This window comes from Egretta garzetta, unplaced genomic scaffold, assembly GCF_000687185.1.
Source record: "Egretta garzetta isolate BGI_Z169 unplaced genomic scaffold, ASM68718v1 scaffold223, whole genome shotgun sequence".
In the NCBI taxonomy this organism is placed as follows: Eukaryota; Metazoa; Chordata; class Aves; order Pelecaniformes; family Ardeidae; genus Egretta; species Egretta garzetta.
Window position 1 is genome coordinate 608,532 of NW_009259033.1, and position 9,419 is coordinate 617,950.

General features: G+C 56.7%; 1 protein-coding gene across 1 annotated transcript in view; it reads right to left on the reverse strand.

Annotated features, from left to right (window-relative positions):
* Window positions 1–755: 755 nt before the first annotated feature.
* Window positions 756–9,419, reverse strand: part of LOC104122643 (serine/threonine-protein kinase 35) — a 26,710-nt gene continuing 18,046 nt past the window's right edge. The window contains exon 5 of the mRNA XM_035890375.1: window positions 756–3,677. The gene's annotated coding sequence lies outside the window, so the exon portion shown is untranslated. The remainder of the gene's footprint in view (window positions 3,678–9,419) is intronic.

Sequence of the window (9,419 nt, forward strand, 5' to 3'; positions counted from 1 at the left end):
CGAAGGGATGGGAGGCTGCGAGGAGCAGAGGTGAAGGGCCCAGCCTGCCCCTGTGGCACGGCCGAGCCGGTGCGGGGCTGAGCACCGTGCACCCATCCTGCAGCAGCGTCCCCGAAACGGGATCAGGAGCCCCCCTGGCCCCGGGCAGCTGTAGTGTGAGGCTTGGGCAGGACATGCCTGGGGGTAACGAAGGAAAGCAGCAACGCGGTTCCTTGCTCTCGTGACCTGCAGAAAGCACAGGGAAACGCGTCCCCGTTCGTGCCCTGAAGCAGCCGCCCCGTGACGCTTGGCAGGCTTAAACCCAGACTCGGTACTGCATACGGAGGAGACGTACGACGCACACAACGGAGGATTTCCACAACGATGGTAATGCTTGTTTTAAGTCTTATTGCTCCAGGAAGGCTCTGGGAGCCTCTGATATGTGAAGGAGCTGGGTCCTGAGGAGTAAAGGAAGACCACAGGGGTAACTCTTATCTGTCACTAGCGCCGCTGAACCTCAAACACAGCAGCAAGGGGACAAGGGGGAGCTAATCTAACCCCTCTAGGCTAGAGCCACCGCTGCTCTCTCCTCCCCACGGACCAAAGGTGGCGGGGAGAGCCCCACGACACCTGCACGATGCTGGCGGTGCCGGCCTTGCTGCAGGCTGGTGCAGATAACGCGTTTCCCAATCCTCCTGAGGCTTGGCTTGTTCCCCCCACCCACCCCACATCCCTCTTGTAAACAGCAGAGTCAGAAGTAAACAGTTTCATGGATGCTCAGCTTTGCTGCGGCCAGGAGGAGATGGAGACAACCTGGCCCCGGGCTGGGCAATGGGCTGCAGGCTCGGTGCTGCTTTCCTAAGCTCGAGTTTTCCCAGCGGCACATCTTGATGCCAAAAACACCTATGGCGTGGGGAGATCGGCCGGCGGGAGATGCCTGATAGACCCAGCTGGGAAGAAAAGCCTAAACATCCCCCATCCCAACAGGTTTTTTTTGTTCCCCATTCCCACCTTGTTGAGAGGGAGCACTGGTCTGGGCCAAAGTAACTGGGAGGAGAGATGCTAGGAGCTGTAAACACAAGGCAGGTTCCCATATAGTCTGGGGAGTGGAACACAAACAGCAGCAAAATCAAAAAGCTCTTAAAAGGACAAACTAATCCAGGAGCCATCCACACTGGCCAAAGGCTAGCAGCCCGAGGTCTCGTCCTTGGAAGTGTTTGCTAAATCCTACGTAAGGCACTACGGTCTAGCTCACTAACATCAAGCTGCTTTGAAAACACATTTGCAATGCAAAAGCTGAGGTGGAGACGTGTGGCTTGAAGAGATGGCCTGAAACAGCAACGGACTGTGAGGGGTGACCCTGCCAGGCCCAATCCTGTCCCCAGAGCGGAGCAGGGTGCGGGCAGCTGGCTGGAGGCAGCAGCCCCGCCGAGCAGCCCACTCACCACCTTCCACCTCCACGTCCTCTGTTTTGGGCTTGGTTTCCACAGATGGAAATCCCCTGCTAGGAAGCTCCCTTCTCCCGGGGCGTAACGCCCGGCGAGGGGCCCTTCCAGCAGGGAAAGCCAGGTGAGCAGGGCTGGGAGGGCAGAGCCCTCTTCCCGCACCCGTTCAAGCCAGGGTGAGGTTCTAACAGCTACAAGAGTCAGGAGCAAAGGCTCTGCCAGGCAGAGGAAGGACAGTCCAGTGATCAGGGCACTAACGCTGTACTTGTGAACTACAGGGTTCAGCTCTCGTCTCACCGCAGCCCTCCTGCGGGACGCCAGGCTCTGCGAGCCCTCCCCGGGAGCTGGGGGAGAAACCCGCCTGCAGCTCCCCGGCACGGCCGCTGCAGGGACCTGCTCCTTGTCGGAGAGAAACGAGAGCAGCCAAAGCGCCGTTCAAAGCCCCCAAGAGCGCTCTGCACCGAGCACAGCACCTGCTAACCAACCCCAAACTGCCCAAACCCCCGTGGCCAGCCTGGAGGGAGTCTGTACAGCCACGGTCCGGCTGTGGCTGGCCTCGGCCTGCAGAAGCATCTCTAGGAACAAACAGAAGGGCAGCGTGGGAACGGGGGCTTGGCGCCGAATTTGTGCTGTGCAAACCTTCACGAGTCACAGACACACGGTCTGGAGCCTCCTGGCATCGTCTGCCTAAGCGGGACCTGGCCTTCCTGCAGCGACAGCCTTAGCTTTGTGTCCTGGAATAGATGGAAGAGAAAAAAAAAGAAACCTCTCCCTCCTTTCCCTGCTTCAGCTCTGCCTTGGCCACAAGCACTGACTGCATTCCCATTCATTCCCACAAGGTCAGCAGAGTACACGAGGAGATACAAGGAGGTGCTGCCAGTTCAGGAACCTTCCAGGGATGACACAGGAAAGCTGCAGCCTGCACGCAGGCCAGGGGCAGTTCCCAGAGCCCAGGACGAGGGGGTCACCAGGGGGACCCTCTTCTGCCGGTGACCCTGGCCAGCTCTGGCTGCGGTAAGGGCTGAGCAGCTCGGGAGCGATGCTGGGTCAGACCAGCCTGCCCCCCAAACCGCTGCCGGGCGATTTAGCCTGGTGAGAAAGGGTTTAGTTGGTTCAGAACCCACGGGGTGGAGAAGAGGTGGTGCTTTACATCGCATTTACAGTGAGCAAAGTCTAAAGACCATCAACATGGGGTCAGCCCCGGAATATTAGTGTTGCTCTATATATAGGCAAGGAAATAGAGTATTAACTGCTCAGCCTGAGGTTCCAATCTCCTTACCTGAGCTGTACTGTCCTGAAACCAAACCCAAACAGCAGCATTGCCTTTTGCTTCCTGGACATAGTTATCTAGCAGGGAAAAGTGTTTCGCCGGAGGCGAGGATCCAGCCCGTGAGCCATTTAGGCCAAACCTCCTCCTCTCCCAGGTTTTGTTCCCACCAAGTGAAGGTTGGCGTTAAACGGATCGGAGTAGCAGACTGCTTTCTGTTTCTCTTGTACACAGACGATGCCCACCCAGAAGCGTGCCCACCTGGAAGCGTGCCCACCTGGAAGCGTGCCCACGGGCTCCCCGCTGCCCTCCGTGCGGAAGGGCCGTCACAGACGCCGCCGATGAAACCCAGCTCAGGGAGCACGAAGGTCTGCCCGTCGCTGCAGCAGCCCCACCTTGCCAAAAGGCTTTCCAGCTTGTTTATGCTTCTCTGTCCTAACGTCAGCTGCTCACAGCCTGGGCAGCACCCACCTATTCAGAACCTGCCTGGCTATGAAATTACTTCGCTGCTTGCAACACGTGGTCCCAGAGGCTCACTTTGTCTAAAGCACTGCACTCCCGGTACAAACCTAGCAATCACTTTGCTCCCGTTTCCCCTAGGCAAAAGCGATAGCTTTAAACCCAAAGTTGCCGAGCTGCCGATTCCCACCTCCTTGTGGAACCAGATCTTCTCTAAAAACACCTACTGAGTCTGTGGCAGCACAGGAGACACGGGGAGGGCTGGGCAGGGGCAGCTCTGCTCTCTGGATCTTGTTTAGAAGTCTCATGAGCATGATAGCTGCCAGCTTGCGCTCTTCTCCAGGCCGCTGCAGCCCCCTCCCGCACCCCCAGAACACCCCTTCCCAACAAAACAAAGAAAAACCCAAAGATTTCACATTGCCAGAGATCCTGCAGACCAGGGATCTTCGGTATCATCACCTTCCCTTATCTTTGACTTCCCTCGTTGAATGTAAATAATGGAGATTATGGGTCCCTGGTAAATAAACCTGCAAGAAAAACAAGAAAGGAGAGAGAGAGGTCAGGTACGTCAGCGGGTTTGTCCCAGTTTGCAACAATCTCCTGCCAGCCCTCCCGCTCCCACCCGACGCAGGCTGCAGGTTGGTAAAGCGAGCAGGATTGCTGGTTCAGCGAGCTTGCTGCACCTCTGCTTTCATTCCCAAGCCTTAATTAAAGCATCATTTGAGGGTCTGGGAGACCTCGAGCTGAGCGCACGCCTTCTCATTACACGGCCCCAACCAAGGACTGCGAACAGCAGCGCCTACAAACTGCACCGGTGGAAGGTGCAACGGTCACCGATCGGTGCCAGAGCCATTTGGCTGCTGGATGGAGGGGCTGGGGGACGCTGCTGCGGAGATGGAGCTCACTCCCACAGCCTTCCCCCTGGTCCCAGTTAGCCCAAGATGAGCATTGCTGCGTCTCTCTGCTTGGCAGTGGTTTCATCACTGGTCCAGGCGCTGCGGGTCTGGACTGGGTTTACAGTCATTTCTTTCCCAGGAGCAACACAAGCAGCCCTGCACGGCGCGGTGCCAAGGCCAGTACGCACCCAGCTGCCCCAGCACGTGGGCTGAGCTGGGATGGATCAGCTGGGGGCTGAGCATCACCCCACACGCCGGTAACCCAGCCCCATCCCACAGGGCTCGCTGCGGTGACAGCCCAGCTGGAACAAGGACGAGCATTATCACAGCAGAGCCTGGCCTTGAGGGTCCACGTGACACCCCCACGAGCGCTGGCTCCCGGTCGTCTGCATCTGTACACCCTGGGAAAAGTGGAACAAGCTGTGACACCAGGGACGCCCTGCACCGCTCGCCCTGTGCGTCAGCAGCAGCTCGGGCTTCTGAAGTGGCTCTGCAAGAGGTGGTCAAAATCCATTTCAGTGCAACTGAAGCAGAGCAGGATGGGTTCGCAGCTCAGCTCTGCTGTGCTTGCAACAGCCCACGAGGACGCTTGGCGCCAGGGATTTTCAGGAAGAACGGGCAGGTCTTTGCTGCACGGGTCCCTGCTCTGGCCAAAGCCCCAGCACACAGCATGCCCCACAGCTCCTGTAGCACCAAGGGTGCTGCACCCATTCCTCCACAGCCCTGGCACCGCACCCTCCCTGTCCTCCAAGCTCGGGGATGCAGAAACGCTCAACTCTGCACATAAGCCACCAGTGTTTTCCACCCAGCTTGTTCACAACCCAGTAAATTCCCCGTGGACATCCCATCCAGCAGCAAGTTTGGACCCAGCAGAGGAACACAATGCACACGACGTCGCTTCTGTATTGGAAATGCATTGTTCAGGATGTCACAGCCTTCAGAGGAGGGACCAGCAGAGCTGAGGCTGGGGGTCGTGCTGGTTTGATGAAAGCTGGCACCTGCCTGCCCGATGGGGGGACCTGGGGGTCTCCCCACTGCTGTCAGCTCTGCCCACTGGCTCCTCCAGGGCTTCCTGCAGCAGGGGACAGGGCTGAGGTCACAAACACATGCAAACCTCCAGCCCAAGGGGAGGGTCCCACTTCACTTCATCACCTCTCATGCTATGCACGGGTGGTAATTTTCCAGGAGTTAACAGCAGTTTAATTTTTCCCCAAATTTGAGCTCTGAGCTCAGAGTTACGTAGAAAAAAATTGGGGGGGGGTTGGACTTGGCTCCCCCCCGTCAGCAGGGACGGGTCCTCTCCCTCCAGAAACGAGCAAGGGGCTCTGCAGACACCGAGCACAGAGCAGCGGGACAGACCCGCTGAAGGAGAACTGCCACTGCCCAGCAAATTATTTAAATCCCTTAGCCCTAGGAAATCTCATTAAAGAAATCCGTAACACATTTCTAGAGGAAGAGGCTTCCTGCGCTGCTGGGAGCAGAAGCCAGGGCCACAGGGACGCTGCTTTTCGGGAGAGGTTAACCAGGAGACGCCGCCTTTGCAGGCTGCAATCAGGAAAAAAGCCTTTCTGGTTGAGAAGGCAGGCTGGCGAGAGGCACCCGGGCACCAAGTCAGGGATGATGGTGCGAGGAATCTTCTGGAAGATTTCTCCTGTGGTGCAGCTTCATTAGCAAGTAGGGCAGCACTTCTGTTCCTGCTTCCCTTGGAGCAGGAGCGTTTTCAGGGAAGGCGCCTGCCTGAGCAGCCCCGAGCTCACAGCTCTGAGACAGGAGAGCTCACTCCATTGACGCACGTTGTTTCAGGGGCTTGTTCAAGAGCTTTTAATCCCTCCACTGATGCCACTTATAGTTTTAATCAGCTCAAACATTCATTCGGCATCAGCAGGATATGAACCAGCAGCCCATGGAGTCCTCATCCAGCACCTAAGGAAGATGACACTAACGCGTGGGTCATGGCAGAGATGGGAGGTGGCAATGAGGACTGCGTGGTATCGGAGGACTCAGCGCAGGGGAGGGAGAGAAAACCCAGCACCCTCTCGCGTTAATCACATTATCCACCCCTGCGTGGGAACACAGGGTACGAGGGAAGGGGGCTGAGAGCCTGGCTCTGCCTCCTAAGCCCTTCCTCATGCTCTGTACGTGCATTTGTGGTGCACTCCTTGGGAGCTTCCTTACATCCAACCACAGCAGCCTCCCCCAGGAGGGAGCACGGGGGTGTCGGTGAGCAAACGCAAACACTAACACATCTGGCCAGAGGTGACGGGACCCAGTTCCTCCTTGGGGCTTCGTTTCTCCCCAGAAAGCTGCCCCCACTCCACGGGGTGGCCCTGTGATGCTGCACCCGCTCCTACGGCCAAGAGGAGGAACTGACCTTGCTTTTACTGTCCCATGGCTTTTATCCACACCGGGATTCAAAAACCACACTGAAAACAGTCAGAAGGCAAAACCAGTATAGTTTCAGAAATGAAACCGCTATCCTTTTCCTTGGCTTGCTCACCTGTAGCCGGCCAGGGAAGGGCACTTGTACCACACGGTAAAGTTTGAGTTGTGCAGTGCTACCAGACAAGACCTAACTTGATGCACCAGCCCTGCTCCCTGAGGGCCCGCAGAGATGCTGCTGCTGTGCGTCCGATCCCTGCGGTCTGAGGTCTGAGATTCGGCAGGGCAGCAGCTTATTAGCGGTGCTCAGGAGCAGCTGGGCACAGCACCAGAGAGCTCTCACCAGGGACAGGCACCACCATGCAGGGAGAGCAGATGAGCTTGCTCAGCATCGGCTCCTGTTGCATTTTGAAAATGCAAAGAGGAGAACTGCAAATGCAAACAGTTCTGTTGCTTTCAGCTGAAACTGGAATGATCAAAACCAGTGCCAGAGGAGGAGGAGGAGTGCTGGAGTGAACCAGGCTGGCCTCAGCTCTCAGACACCTCCCGGCCCCCAAGAAGCTGCAGTCTGCACCACACCACCTGCACAGATTCCTGCCATTCACCTTGAGCATCCACCCCAAAATTCAGACCTGCTCTCTTCTCCACAGTGAAAATACCACGCGATACGATCCACCAGAACAAGCTGCCTTCTACACCGATCGCAGCCACTGCAGCTTGAACGTGAATTAAAACTACAAAGTTTCTTAAATGTGTAACTGTAGGTGGTGGGCGATGCTGCCACTTGCTCCCCTTGTTTCTGTGGCCAAGACCACTGGTGCCGCTCCAGCGAGAGGCAAACAGCCACGAGCTCTCAGCTCTCACTGCGCCTTGCTCCTCAGGAATTTGTCTATGGGTTGCTCGGTCCCCACCGCACTACCCCACAACGTTAGAGGGTCCCAGCAAAGCAGCGTCTGGGGGAGGCCCCTCGCCTGCCCTGGGGAACTCGGAGGGCAGCTACAAAAGAAAAAAAAAAAAAAAAAAAAAAAAAGACACGCAAAGAGAAAGATGCTCACGTTGCAGGAAAGGAGGAGAGAGAACAGCCCCGACCTTGCAGTAAGGACAAGGAGGGGTGACACGCTCCTTGGCCTGGGGTGCAGTCGCAGTGCTGGGCTATCACACAGCAATAGGATTAGCAGGTACCCAGCACAATCCAGCCACTCCCTCTTTGCACCAGAAAGGCTTTTGGGAACGGGGATCTTTGGAGAAACTCCTGCAAAAGGTTGGGAAGCACCGTTGTTCACATAAGATAGATAAGACCTTTGTTTTGCCCAGGGAAACGCTGCCCACCTCGGCTGGACCTACTGCCCTGGGGCCACCAGCAGTGCTGGTGAGGGGAGCAAGGAGACAGGCAGGCTCATCTCCAGCAGAAACCAAGCCAGAAACACTTTCCTGGCTGAGAACTGACATCTAATTATCTGCATTTTGGATGCCTAACAGAGCATAAAGCCTGCCGACTTGCAGGTGCGTGCAGCATCCGTAGCAGAACTAAAGGCAAAGCTGCTGGGACATGAAGCAAAATCGGATGAGGTCAGTGACATACCAAGGCATAAGCAAAAATCTGATTCCCTGGGTCAGGGAGGGTTACGGTTTTCCAGGTTATGGCATGAACCAAGGCTAAGCAGGGTCTGAAGCTGTCCTGGAGAAGAACTCCCTGCATGACCCAGCAGCACCATAAGCTACGCACCAGCACCACGATTAAGTTGGAAGATGTTACTTTAGTTTCTCGGTCAACTTAAAACTACCTGAGAGCAGAATTCAGGCCCTGCTCTAAATCCCATTTTAAGCTTCTCAAGCGGGTTCCCGATTTAAGATTTGCATTCGCTGACAGCCAGAGGTAGGCTGATTTGAACGCACAAATACACAATGCATTAGAAAAAACCCTACAGGAAAAGCACACCAAATATTTCGCTGCCCCGTGAACAAGCCAGGGGAACGCTCCCCCCAGCACAACGCTCCGGGTTTGCGGGGAACACGGGGCTGGCGCCGGGCTCTGCTCTGGGGCCACGTATGCTGGGTTGCATTATGTAAGTGCATCCATCTCTGCTGCAGCTGTGTCACCGATGGAGCTGAGCCGATCCGATGGAGCCGATCCGATGGAGCTGATCCGTGCAGACTCACGGCTGGCTCTGGCCACAGATGGAGGTCATGGCGGGGGGGTGGGGTGCAGAAGGCAGCTGGATTTTAAGCAAACAGCCCCAGGGCAGGACTGTCCCCTCAGTGTTTGTTATCCCTGCATGTACTATTCTGCAGATCTGCGCAGGATGAATTTTCCCCGGAGGGCACAGGCTGGTTGCATAACTCAGCAGCATCCGTGCCAGCACAGAGCCATCTGACAGAGCCATTGCAGATGGCAACGGCAAACCCCGACCCGACCCTCGGCCACGCCGCAGAGCCGGGGGAGACCCACACCTCACCCCGGGGCAGGAGGTGGGGTGCCCTGCTTTTGCCCCAGGACTTTCTCACACCCATCTTAAGGGCTCACATTTCCGCAGATTCACTCCCCCACCCTAATCCCCAGCCCACACTTGCACTGGGACCAGTACCGAGCCCCAGCCCCAGGCAGAAACAGTCGCATCAATAATTTGCGCTGGAGATCTTAAGGGCATTAAGTATTTTGTGCCAGGGTGCGGAGGGGATGGTTTGGGGAGCAGTTTGGACAAACCAGCACTGACAACACTAGACCTGCCCCATGGGCCTTTCCATTTCAGTATTCCTGTTTCTCTGCAGACAGCACAAGCTTACCCGGGCACATACACACACAGAGGGGGGACGGGCAGCACATCGCTTTACGTAAGCTCAGGAACCCTCAGGTGGGCAGTGAGGAGGGTTTTTTTTTTTAGCAGAACCTGCCAAAATGCCCCCACTGAGAGATCTTGGGGCGGGCTGGGTGCACGGCCATCAGCTCCAAGGCTGAAGGCCGGGTGTTTGCTGGCTAAGGCCGCCCCTTTACTC